Source organism: Delphinapterus leucas, chromosome 1 (genome assembly GCF_059928025.1).
Source record: "Delphinapterus leucas isolate spDelLeu-1000000601 "Yukka" chromosome 1, BTC_Dleu_Yukka2, whole genome shotgun sequence".
Lineage (NCBI taxonomy): Eukaryota > Metazoa > Chordata > Mammalia > Artiodactyla > Monodontidae > Delphinapterus > Delphinapterus leucas.
Window position 1 is genome coordinate 180363402 of NC_143129.1, and position 13007 is coordinate 180376408.

The following is a 13007-nucleotide window of genomic DNA, read 5'->3' on the forward strand; positions in this document are numbered from 1 at the left end:
AATATGCAAGGTGATGGGTATGTGAATTAACTAGATGGTAGGAATTCTTTCACAACGTATAGGTATATCAAACCACCACGATGTACACACACTTTAGACATCTTACAATTTTATTTGTCAATTATACCTCAATAAAACAAAGATTTCAAAAAAGAAAAGATTCTGCTGGAATATAATCTGAGAACCTCTGCCCTAAGACCTCCAAACTTCCTCAGAAATGTCAACAGGAGATGGCACCTAAGGCAGGACTGGTCATTCCCACAGGAAATCTGTAACTTGAGGATAGGTTGAAGATCATGGATATTAAAATTTCTGAGACACCTGTGAATATAAAGGACCTCAGCAGAGGTGCCACAGGAAAAAGAAATAAGGAAAGTTCCCATACACGTATTTACTTGCTTTCAGCAAAACTATTATTTTTAATTTGGGTTCCTTTAGTTAGTAGAGGAAAGCTTTTTTTCCTGTTTATTTCCATACCCTTGACACTACAAAGGGACTCAGCTAAAACCGGAGGACCTCAGTCCAGACACTGGCCAGCTCCAGGGCCTTCCTCTCACCGCTCCGGCTGTTGCAATCTCCACTGCAGTGGCTATGGCTGCAAACTGCATGGAACATCTTCAGGGAATCAGAAGTAGAAGAAGGTAGAACGGCTTTGCCTAAACAGAACCACCCTCTCCCCCTCTTCCCTATTTTTCCTTCATAGCTCTGACCACAATTTTAAATAATTACTTGTATAATTATGTGTTTAATTCACCTCCCCCGTCAGACTGCAGGGAAGACAGATTGTGTCCACCTTACTCCATGTTGCATTCCTAGTGCTCAGCAACAGACTTGAAATGTTTGTTGTCACTTAAGTACTTGAATGAATAAATGATTCTTGCAAGTTAACTTAAACCTTTTTTAGAAAAAAGAAAGCTAGGAAAAAATTAAATAGAGTCGTCTATCTGAAAGCATTTTCTCTATGAGTGCCTGAATTTCTTGAATTTGAGGTAGGTTATTTCTGGGTCAATGTAAGGATCCTTTTTTAGAAAATGTGATATGCTCTCAATTCCAAGCAACCAGTTTACAAGTAAACCTTTGGAACAAAAGAATATTTAAAAGAAAATTTATCTTCCCAACACACTCATAAACTGGGATCTCTTTCATATACATACACACACACACATAATCACTTATATATATATATATATATATACATCTAATACCATACATATATATATATATATATAGTATTAGATAGATAGATAGATAGTATTAGATGTAATACCATACTCTAAACAGAGTCATCTTGGTGCTTACACTAAAGAATCACAATCCTGGGAATACTTCTTAGGTTGATTTTGTCTAAAAGAAACTGTAACGTCTAGTTAAAAGATTTCTGAGTCCCTTCTGTGGGCCAGGCAACGTTTTAAGCATCACATATGCCTTAACAATGTTATTACTCTAGTGAAGAAGACAGACAGTGCTTGGTACTTATTGATGCTCTGAAGAGAAATCAAGCACAAGAAGGGGACACAGTGATGGGGGAAGGGGCAGGGTGCTATTTTAGACAGAGGGCTTAAGGAAGACCTCTCTAGAAGTAGGAAGGGAATCTTGTGACAATATGCAGGATAAACAGGTCAGGAAAGGACCTTGCTGAGTTAGGAATAAGTGTGTTCAGAGAACAGACAGGCAACGAGACCAATATGTCCACAGCAGAGCAGGGAAGAGAAGAGCGGCCAGCGCTGTGTGTGTGTGTGTGTGTGGTGGCGGGGGGGCGGGGGTGATGCCATTGGAGAACCATGAACCACACAGAATGAGAGGGATAGAAGATAAGCAGCCGGAGGCCAGGCTGCACACTCCAGGAAGGAACCCTGGCTGCTCCTCTTTCCAGAGGGGCCAACGGCCTCCCAGCACCCCACCCCTGCTGTCCCAGAATAAAGGCACATTGCCATTTCAAGGGTTTCTGACACTGACCACTGTGATAAGCACGGGGGAAGCTACGAGGACTTCTCTACTTTCCTGTTATGTAATAGAAAACGTAAGAACTCTTTAATTCCCTACTTAATGAAACAAGTATCAGTGAACTGATCTGGATTGGTATGTATTAAATTTAACGTATTAAATTTAACATAGTAAGTTTAAGTTAGTAAGTTAGTTATTAACTGTTAATTGACCTCCTTAATTCCATGTCTCCAACTTCCTACCTCAAAGTTAAAGAAAGTCAATATCCCCTCTCTCCCCCAACTAATGGCCACAAGTTGTCCCTTATTCAATCACTAACAAACACTTCCCAAGTGCCTGCTCCGGGCTGGCATGTGCTGGTGGTGAAGATACTACGGTTAATATAGCTGACCCAGGCCCCCTTCTCAAGAGGCTCACCGGCAGAGGAACTCTTATTCTGCTTCCTAACACAAGAAACCTTACAGGTATTTGGAATCTCCAGTTTTGACCTTGCTGTGGAGCCTCTTAAAGGTCCTTCTACGCTTTCCTGCAATACTCTTCCTCTGGCTGAGGATGACCTTCCCATGCTGGATAATGGGGCGCTCAGGGAACATGACTCTCACACCTTCCTCTGGGCCAAGCTGTGTGCTAACAAGCATTTTCTGCACATCACCTCACCGAATCCTCACCATAATCAGAGCTAACGCTGATGGAGTATTCAGGATACTAATCAGACACTATTCCAAGCTCTTTCTACGGCACCTCATTTAATCTTTACACTATCATGCTGCTTGTGGGCTCTTTTATAACCCCATTTTACAGATGAAGCTGAAACCTGCCTATACTCACAGCTAGTAAGTGGCAGAGGTAGGATTCAAACCCGGACAGTCATGCTTCAGGAGCAGGAATCCCAAATACCAAGTCTTGGAGTAGCCCTGTCAAGTAACTTTCCCAAATTACATAAAATAGTGGAGCCCAGGTAAATTCCAGACAGGAATTTAACAGACAGGAGTCCACATTTTAACTACTAAACCAGTGGGGTCACGCACTATAATCCGGTGGTGCCTGGGAAGTCCCTTTCGAGGGTCCACAAGGTCAGAGCCATTTTTATAATAATAATAAGACGTTATCTGCCTTTTTCACTCTCAGATGTGTACAGGGGAGTTTTCTGGAGGCTCTGACATGCGCTGATGTCATCATGCCACTGGCTAATGGAATGTGTGATTGTTTAATCTTGTGCTTTAGCTTTTCTGAGTCATGAATAAGGGCTGCAGTCTGACTAACATCACTGTACCAGGTGGATTCCGTGGTCCTGATATCGGACTAGACGTTACCATCCGGGAAGGTGAGTGCAGAGGACCGTACAGGACTCTACTACTTTTGCAATTTCCTGTGTATCTATAATTATTCCACCCCCAAAGTTTTAAAATTTGTTTCAATTTCATGGTAAATATCCAAATACATAATCCACGTAAACAAAAAGCTTGAGAATGGCTGGACTGCGGAAGACCACCCCTGACCTTCCAGTACCTCCCATCTCAGGACTGAGAGACAGAGAACAGGAGAGTGTGGTGATGCGAGGAGCGAGGGAGGAGGCTGGACCCACATATTTGTGCCCCCCCGCCTCCCCCCATGCCAAGCTTCCTGAGCGCAACTGGAGGGGGTGCTCCCCTATAGGCACAAGGGTTTGTTCGGGTTTTTTAAGGTTTCATTGCTAATCACCAAAGGAGAACAAGTAAAACAGACTAGAACAAACTGTGTTAAGTGGCTTCAAAATATTAAAGGCAACAACTTATCGTCGATGCCCGTCAGGGGTCCTGCAAGGATGGACAAGGAGAACAGAGTTCCTACCCTTTGCTTTAAGCCCCAGATGGGGGGACTGCAACCCCATCAAGGCCTGAGGACTCCTAAGGGAGCCAGTGTGTGCCGGTGCTCCAGGCCCCTGCCCTACCCAGAGGAAGCCTGTCTCCACTGTCCTACCGGGCAAGGGTCCCCATCAGGCCAGCTTGCCACGCTCTCGCCTCTCACTGCACGCTGCACCCTGACGCACTGATGGGTTGGCCTGTTTGATGGCCTCTCCACAAGAGGCAAAGCCGAGGTCCCAGACACACAGGGCAGGTCTGCTTCACTCGCCCTGCCCCCGGAGCCCAGCACAGGATGCGTAGCTCAGAGCAGTGGCTGCAGTGAACAGCCAAATAAACAAGTGTCTGGCAATCAATGTCAAGAGGTCCAGACGCACAGGTGGCTGTAAGTGGATACGGCTCGACTGGTAACGGAGTCCAGGGGAGTGGATGAGATTGGAGAGCAAGAGAAGAGTGAGGACGAGCCCTCAGGACACCACTATCTCAGAGTGAAAGCAGCAGAGGAGGCCTAGAAGAAGACAGCCCAGAGGCAGTGAGGTACCAGAAAGGCCAGGAAAAGGTTCAAGGAAGGGAGAGAGGTCAACAGTCAAACGCTGCTGGTGAGGCTTCAAAATCTGCTGTATCTGATCCCTTCCCTCCAGGGCCCACCGCCGCCATCCTTTAAAGCTGAAATGGCCCAGCAATCCCCACCCATCCAACAAATGCCCAGTCTCTGTCCCACGTGCCACCACAGCGCTACCCTAGGAACCTAGGAAAGCAACAAGGAGGACAGGGGGTCCTGCCCACCTGCGGCCCACAGCCTAACGTGGGAGACCGGCGGTGTGTTCCCTTGGGGACCACTGAAAGAAAGGGTGTGATAGAGCTAAGGAGGGGACTCTGCTTTAGTTAGGGTAGCTGGGGGTGGAGCAAGAGCATCCCAGAGAATGACACAGAGAATGACACAGAGACTTGGACTTGAAAGATAAGAACGAGCCATGTGTGAAGGCCTGAGCATTCCAGAGAAACATCCTGAGGAGACCAAAGGGCTTGGCAAGTTCAGGAACAAAAAGAGGCCACTGTGGCCAGGTCAGAGTGAGCCAGGGAGAAAGCAGAGGCAGCTGCCACCAGATCCTGCAGAACCTTCACGACCAAGGTACAGAGACCAGACGGCCTTTGGAGAGCGGTGGGGCGCTGCAGGGTTTGGGGCAGGGGAGTGACAAGATGTGACGAAGTCTTCTGGCTTCTAGTCTATTCCATATTCAACTTCTCCAAACGCTCTGCCTTCTCTATTAGTCAACCTATAAAGCATCTGGTTCAAAACTCTTCTAAAAACATTCTAAATAAAGTCCTGTAGTTCCTCTACTGGTTTTAGAAACTTTCACAGTTCAAGGGAAGCAAAGAAAATGAGGTACCTGAGAGCTTTCTCACCCTGACATACCCGTGCCCCTTGTCCAGAGGGTTCTGATGCAGGGTGGGAATGGAGTGGGGGCTGAGCAGGAAAAGGAGCTTTCTGTTGCCTCCCAGTGGGTCTGTTACTGGCAAGACTGAGTTGCAACTTCTCAAACCACCTTCATCCAGAGCAGCAAACTGTGGACCTACAGCCTTTCAAGTCAGATAGTTTGTTTGCTATACCCACAGATTAAAAAAAAAAAAAAAAAAAATTCTATTGGAAGAAAACTCCCCATTTTACCCTTCAAAGTTCCTTCCTGGCCCCTACAGGCACAACCCTCTGGCTCTTCCTGCCCTCACCAGCCTAGGCCCTCTTACTCCTCTGGGGCTCTCGCAACCTACAATGACCCAGATCTCTGGTGCTTCTGACCCTCAATTCCTCTGACCAGTCAATACCCTCTACATCCTTCCAGGTCAAGTTCACATCCCAGTTCCTCCATGAAGACATTCCAAACAATGCAGGATTGTCCACTTTTCTGGCTTCCTGTACGGTCAGCTTTATGCTCTACACATATAGTACTTCAAGGCACGTGGAGAACGATTCCATGAGGAGAGACAGACTGCTGGTGAGATGATGAACTCGGAGGTTTAGTAAACAAGGAATGTCTCGGTCTGTACTCAAGCAGTAACAGCGCTTAGAAGGTATTTGACAGGGCAGAGTCGAGACTTGGTTACTGGCTGAAGATGATAATAACAATACTTACAGTGTTCCCTATATGCCGGGCACTAGTCTTAGTGCTTTACATTTATTACTCTTGCCCACAATCGCATGGAATGGGCACCGCTATTATCCCTATTTAACAGGTGAGAAACAAATACCAAGAAGGCAAGTGACTTGCCCAAGTTTACACAGCTGGAGGGGAATGTGAGTCACAAGACACCAAAGGTGAGGAAGAGCTAAACAACCCTCGAACCTTCTCTACCAAAGCATTAATATCAAAACAACAAAAAATGTAAGACTTCTGCCACAGTTCCTTCCACAGTAATGTAAGGAAATGCTATTCAAGTTGCTAATTTCTTTTTTCAAATTTCAGAAATAATCTAGTATTTTCATTCGGAAAGACAATGTCCTGGATTTTATAAAAATTGCTAATTTACCTAGTAAAATACATGATTCAGAATGAGATTTAAGGGCCATCATTATTCAATGCATTAGTTTCCTAAACTATACACTCACTAGTTGAGGTTTAAGTAATAACAACAGATTGGAATCACCTTAATTGGAAGGCTTTTTTAAAAATGTATTTAGTGTCAAATTTGTATTTATAGTTACCTACAAAAAATATAATTCTATATTAACAATATGCTACAACAGCAAAAGTGCTTTTGATTTTTTATACCATATATATTTTGAGGATTAGAAAAAAAGCAGGGGAGATACCTAAAACGGAAGATAGTAGCCATCCCACAGTTTCACCAAATCTTTAGAAATATGATTATGAACAGGTTTATCTAGATGGTCAGATGGTCTCCCATAAAATATTTCCTGTAAAAGGCATAAACCACTAATATGCACAACAAATGGATGACTCTCAAAAACATACGCTGACCAAAAGGAGATAAACACAAAGGAGCACATACTATATGATTCCATTTACCTGAAATTCTAGAATGGGAAAAACCAAACCATAGGGACAGAGAGCAGATCAGTGGTTGCCTGGGGTAGGGGCTCGGGGGAGGACTAACTGCAGAACAGCAAGAAGGAACTTTTGAGGGTGATGGAAATGTCCTATATCTTGACAGTGATGGTAGTTACATGAGTGTAGACATTTGTCAAAACTCAACACTTCGAATGACTGTATTTCATTACACATAAATTATACCTCAAAGTTGATTTTTAAAGTAAAATAAGTAAATGAATCCTATACCCTCCTCTTTAAATCATGCTAAAATGAGACTTTAATGCTCTGAGAAAATAAAGAACAAAAATACCAATGCCATAGAAAAAAATTTTTTTCAAGATTTTTCTTTAACCCAAGTCAAGCATTCCTTTGCTCAAAGGCCTCCAAAGGTGTCCCATCTCCCTGAGCAAAGTCCACTCTGGTCCTCACAATGACCACAGGTCTGACCCAACACCTCTCTGACCCCATCCGCTCTGCTCCAGGCACGTGTGTTCTGGAACCAGCCTCCTCCACTTCCTCCCTACACCCCTCTCTTCACACTCTCAAATAAACAGTCACTGTGTTTAACATGTATCAGAACACTGGCACTGGCTGCTATTACATAAGGCTGCATGTACCATCTTACACAGGCAACACATACTAATGTCCTTATTTTCATTTTTTTTTTAAAGATGCTAAATAGAGTCCCTCTTTTTTTTTATTATTTTATTTCATTTATTTTTGGCTACGTTGGGTCTTTGTTGCTGCACGTGGGCTTCCTCTAGCTGTGGCGAGCAGGGGCTACTCTTCATTGCGGTGCGCGGACTTCTCATTACAGTGGCTTCTCTTGTTGCGGAGCACAGGCTCTAGGCGCGCGGGCTTCAGTAGTTATGGCACGTGGGCTCAGTAGTTGTGGCTCGCGGGCTCTAGAGCACAGGCTCAGTAGCTGTGGCACACGGGCTTAGATGCTCCACGGCATGTGGGATCTTCCCGGACCAGGGCTTGAGCCCGTGCCCCCTGCATTGGCAGGCGGATTCTTAACCACTGCGCCACCAGGGAAGCCCCTAATATCTTTATTTTTTAAAATATGAGAATAAGCAAGCTTTACTGGTATTTCATTTAAATTTATATCAGTAACTCCTTTTATACACTTCATCCAAAGACTGATCATAAATTACTACATCAGTTTTAACCTATTTAATTAAAGCACCTTGTTTCTTAAATATCGATTTGATCAAAACCAACACTGGGGAGCAACAGCAGTGGGTGACAGGAGAGCTCAGATTCAACATCCCTTAATATTAAGAACACAACATTGTATATTCACACTAAGATACATATTCCTGCTACAACAGACTAATACTAATCACCATAGCAATTGTTGTCACCAGCAAAAGACATCCAAGAATCAGAGAGTATTAAAACACTCAAATTCCATGAACAATTCTTCTTTGTTTAGACTGGCAAACAATACTCTTAGTTACTATTCTGGGGGCAAACAATGGAGGAAAAAAATCAAACAAGCTTCAGTTTCCTAAAATAGCATTAAATTGTATTTGGTTAAGGAATGAGTATGACTGCAATTAACAACAAGCAGATGGGGACACAGAACAAGAAAATCTTATACAGCATCTCTGCAAAAGAACAGCAGTCAAATCGTTCTGAAAACACTTTCAAAAGTACCCTCTTTCAAAAAGCTGGCAGCTCTATTAAGCTTCCAACTAAAGAAACTGTCCTCGAATATGGTATTAATAGTGAACAAACATAGTACTACATTTTTGCCCCTAACAATCCAGTCTCTGCAGCACAGGAAGAACGATATTCTAAAAAGTGGAAATCAGATGATGTCTCCGTCCAGTGGCTTCCCATTGCATTTAGAAGAATAAAAGATAAACTTCTTGGGCTTCCCTGGTGGCGCAGCGGTTGGGAGCCCGCCTGCCGATGCAGGGGACACGGGTTCGTGCCCCGGTCCGGGAGGATCCCACATGCCACGGAGCGGCTGGGCCCGTGAGCCATGGCCGCTGGCCCTGCAAGTCCGGAGCCTGTGCTCCGCAACGGGAGAGGACACAACAGTGAGAGGCCCGCGTACCCCCCCCCCAAAAAAAAAAGATAAACTTCTCATGGCCCTAAAGGCCCTATAAATCTGGCCCTCATCCCTCATACCAACTTCATCCTGTCCAGAGTCCCTGATGCTCGCCACGCTCCAGCCCCTGGCCTGCACTCTGTTCCCTGAACCAGCAAGCTCATTCTCACCTCAGAGCCTTTGCACTCACTGTTTGTTCACTCTGCCTAGAATTTCTTTCCCCAGATCTTCATATATCTGTTTCTTAGTTATGTCTTGAGTCTCTGTTCTGTTATTAATCACTTCTTCAGAACAGCCTTCCCTGACCATGTAATCAAGAGAACCTCTCCACCCATCATTCTTTATCACATTACCTTATTTCACTGTCTTCACAGCACTTTTCACTATCTGAAATTATCTTGCTTGTCATCCTTCTTCTTAACTGTCTCCCTCTAAAACTATGTGTTACAAAGCTGAGCCCTTGCCTACCTAGTTCCCTGCAGGCAGAATCCACAACACACTGGGATGCAGTCTATGCAGGATGAATGAGGGGATGAGAGAACATTCAGAACAGCTAAAGTAATGGAATATGGATCTTTCCATTATTCTGATGGCTTATCACAATTCTCAGGGTTGGATCTGCAGCATCAGTGGTTAAAAGCTTCTTCTGTTATTTTAGTAAGTAAAACTTTAAAACAAGTTTGGAACACTAAATTGCTTTGCTACTGATTACTGGCGATACCACAGACCAGTGGTCCCCGACCTTTTTGGCACCAGGGACCAGTTTCGTGGAAGACAATTTTTTCCACAGGGGCAGTGGGGAGAGTGGTTCAGGCGGGAATGTGAGCGATGGGGAGCAATGGGGAGCGGTGGGGAGCTACGGGGAGTGACGGGGAGTGGTGGGGAGTGGGGCGGAGCGGTGGGGAGCGGTGCGGAGCGGTGGGGAGCAGTGGGGAGCGGTGGGGAGTGACGGGGAGCGGTGCGGAGCGGTGGGGAGCGGTGGGGAGCTGTGGGGAGCAGTGCGGAGTGGTGGGGAGTGGTGGGGAGCGGTGGGGAGTGATGGGGAGAGGTGGGGAGCAGTAGGGAGCAGTGGGGAGCAGTGGGGAGTGATGGGGAGCCGTAGATGAAGCTTCGCTCACTCGCCCACCACTCACCTCCTGCCATGCGGCCCAATTCCGGTCTGCCACCCAGGGGCTGGGGACCCTTGCCATAGATGACTGATCAGTATACAGACATGCTGCAATCATAAAACTACTATACTGATAGAAAGTTTCATATATTAGTAACAATTTGAGTTATATAAAGATTCTTTAAAAGTCAGTAATCAAGACAGCAGTATTAAACCATTAGAGCTTCAACTTACACAATGTTATATGTCAATTATATCTCAATAAAGCAGGAAAAAATAAATCACTGGGGCTGTACCTAAATATTATAGTTCTCTTCTCCTCCCAAGCACCTGATGGGTTTGCACTGCTTTCCCCACTTGAGTTTTAAGTTCAATGCAACCATGGGAGTAACTCTAGCCAATTAAGCAGAAGTAGAAGAAACAAGTACTGAGACAAAGCCTCCATCATCCTTGGTTCTTAAGCAACTAAAATAGCAGATCCACACTGGATGTGCAGCAAGAACAAGAAATAAATGGCCGCTGTGTAAGACCCTGAGATTTTGGAGCTGCCCGTCTGTAAGTGCAGTGTAACACAGCTTATCCTGACCGGTACAGCAGTATAGCATGGTGACCAAGAACCCCTGGGCTTTGGACTCTGACTGGCCTGAATCAGAATCAGATTCAGATTGAGTCTGAGTGAATCAGAGCTCTATCACTTACTGTTTGAGTGATCACAGGCCTCTGGCCTTAATGTCTTCATCCATAAAATAGTTATGATACCTACTCTTCATAGAGTGGTTTGCAAAAGACTGAATTGAAAGAATGTATCTGTAATACGCGTCGCAGTGCCCGGCATGTTGGTTAAGCACTCACTAGGCAGCAAGTGGCATTAAACCCTAGAACACCTACTTTAAGGGACTGTGAGCCTATGTGCATTATGGAACTTTGCTCACCTTGGATGCTCTATAAAGTAAAGCATTCTAAACTCTCTGTTCATGAGACAGCCATTTATAAAGTTCTGGATTCTCCTAGATAAATCTAGGAAAAGATAAGAAGAATAGTGGAACAACTGCAAGTTAATAGGGACGGGTGTGGAATGACAATAAAGCAAGTAAAGGGTATCTGTGATTTGAAAGTGGAAAGAAAAGAAAATGGAGAGTGACGGGAGGAGATACAGTGGCTGCAAAGGCTGGATTCTAAGAGAAGAGGTAGTAAGAAGGGGGTAAGTGCTGAGAACAGACAGAAAGAGAAGGAAGGACAAAAAGCATGTGGGTCTGGAGCTCTGTGGAGCCCAGGGCTGAGAGTGGAGGGAGAGCCCTGCTAGCCATGCCAGGAACGACTTGAAACATATTGATAAGACAGCAGTGAACAACTGCTGCTTCAACAGTCAGTGTTTAAAATGCCAGGAGGCTTTGGACTCTGCTGTTTCTTCTAAAGGACTCACTTGTAAACAATATGGTATGCTCACTCCTGGGATCCTTTGGTCCCTAAAACTCAACTGTCAGGCATGTATGAATGAAAGATTCTGTGCTATTGTCTTAGAAACTACACCAATCATGAGAGACAGATCTGACAGCTACAATTCACCAAAGCAATGCTGATCAGTCCCTAGAGAGAAAAATCTAACCCTAAACTCACCATCAAGATTTTAATTAAAAATCAATCTGGTTCAAGTTAAAACTTTTTTAATATCTGAATTTTTCTGTAGTTGTTTTGAAGCTTTTCAAGCACTTACTGCTCAATTTCACTGGCTGAAAATAAGAATAAATACAAGAGGGAAAAACATGAAGTGTCCTGAAACAATTCTTAATTTTTAAAAATCACTGGGACAATTACTGAAAAACACTCATAGATTGTATGTCATGCTATAGTAATCAGGTCTCAATATCATGGGACTAATACTCCTCAAATAATAAAAATATAGCTAATGATGCTGAAAATTTTACTCATAAAAAGCGGACAATTTTTATAATCCAAATAAAAGTTTCACTGCTACTAGACCATTTAAATGACACCCAAACCAGAAAATGTGCTAGCCACTAGAAACATAAGAGGACACTTCCCCACTGATATTTGGCATTTAGTATCAAAGGCAGTCCTCTGTAGATCTGATATTAAAACTCGTCAAGAGCAAAACCAAATTGTAAGAGAGCCAAAAAAAGAAACGGTTATTACCACGACTCTTTTGAATGGCATGCGGACTTTCTTCAAACACAAGTCCTTTTGATACAAATGGAATATTAAAGCGAAAGTGTGAGGCGTCAAACAGGTCTAAATACATTCGAAATGAAATGTTATTAGCTTAGCACAGTTAGCCACCTGAAGTGGCTGTTGAAGAGTGATGTAACCTAAGTGATGTCAGTATTTAGATTCCACTTTGGAAGCATTCACCATCATTCCATTCCAGAATCGAGACTCTTCTAGCAACAGCTCCGAGGCAGGAGGAAAGCAAGTTCCATGGGGAGACCAGGTCAGCATTAAGACTCAATCTTAAAAAAGGAAAATAAATGAACTCTACGACATATATCCGCACATAACTTTGAAGGACAGTGACTATGAAAACTCCATTCTGTTCTCTTTTCCCTCCCCCATCTCACCATTTCAAAAATAATTTGCCTTCAAAAGCATGTCAGTAAATCTGCAAGCTTTAAAATAATAGCAACCATGTGCCCCATGTGTTTGCCAGATTCATTTTTTATGATGTATAGTCCTCTGCATTAAAATCAACGAATTTTTGATAAAGAAAGTAATGAAAAGAAATCAAAAGAATCCATTCCAAAAACTTCACACCTCTCAACCCCAACACAGGACTGAATTTATTAAACTTGGTCACTTAATGAAATTGGAGTTGTGAGCTCCAGTTAGACGCACCTGTAAATGGTAAAAAAAGGTGTCCGAAGTTTCAGTTGATTGAGAGTACAAAATGTTTTCAAGCCTGATAGTTTTAAGCTAAACACCAAAAATTACAGACTACACACTTTTAAGTTCTGTCCTTCATATTTTTAAAAAAAAGAGTTTTATAA

General features: G+C 43.7%; 1 protein-coding gene across 5 annotated transcripts in view; it reads right to left on the reverse strand.

Annotated features, from left to right (window-relative positions):
- The window catches only part of PRDM2 (PR/SET domain 2), a 119362-nt gene that overhangs the window by 91368 nt on the left and 14987 nt on the right, over positions 1–13007 (reverse strand). The gene's annotated exons all lie outside the window — the stretch shown is intronic.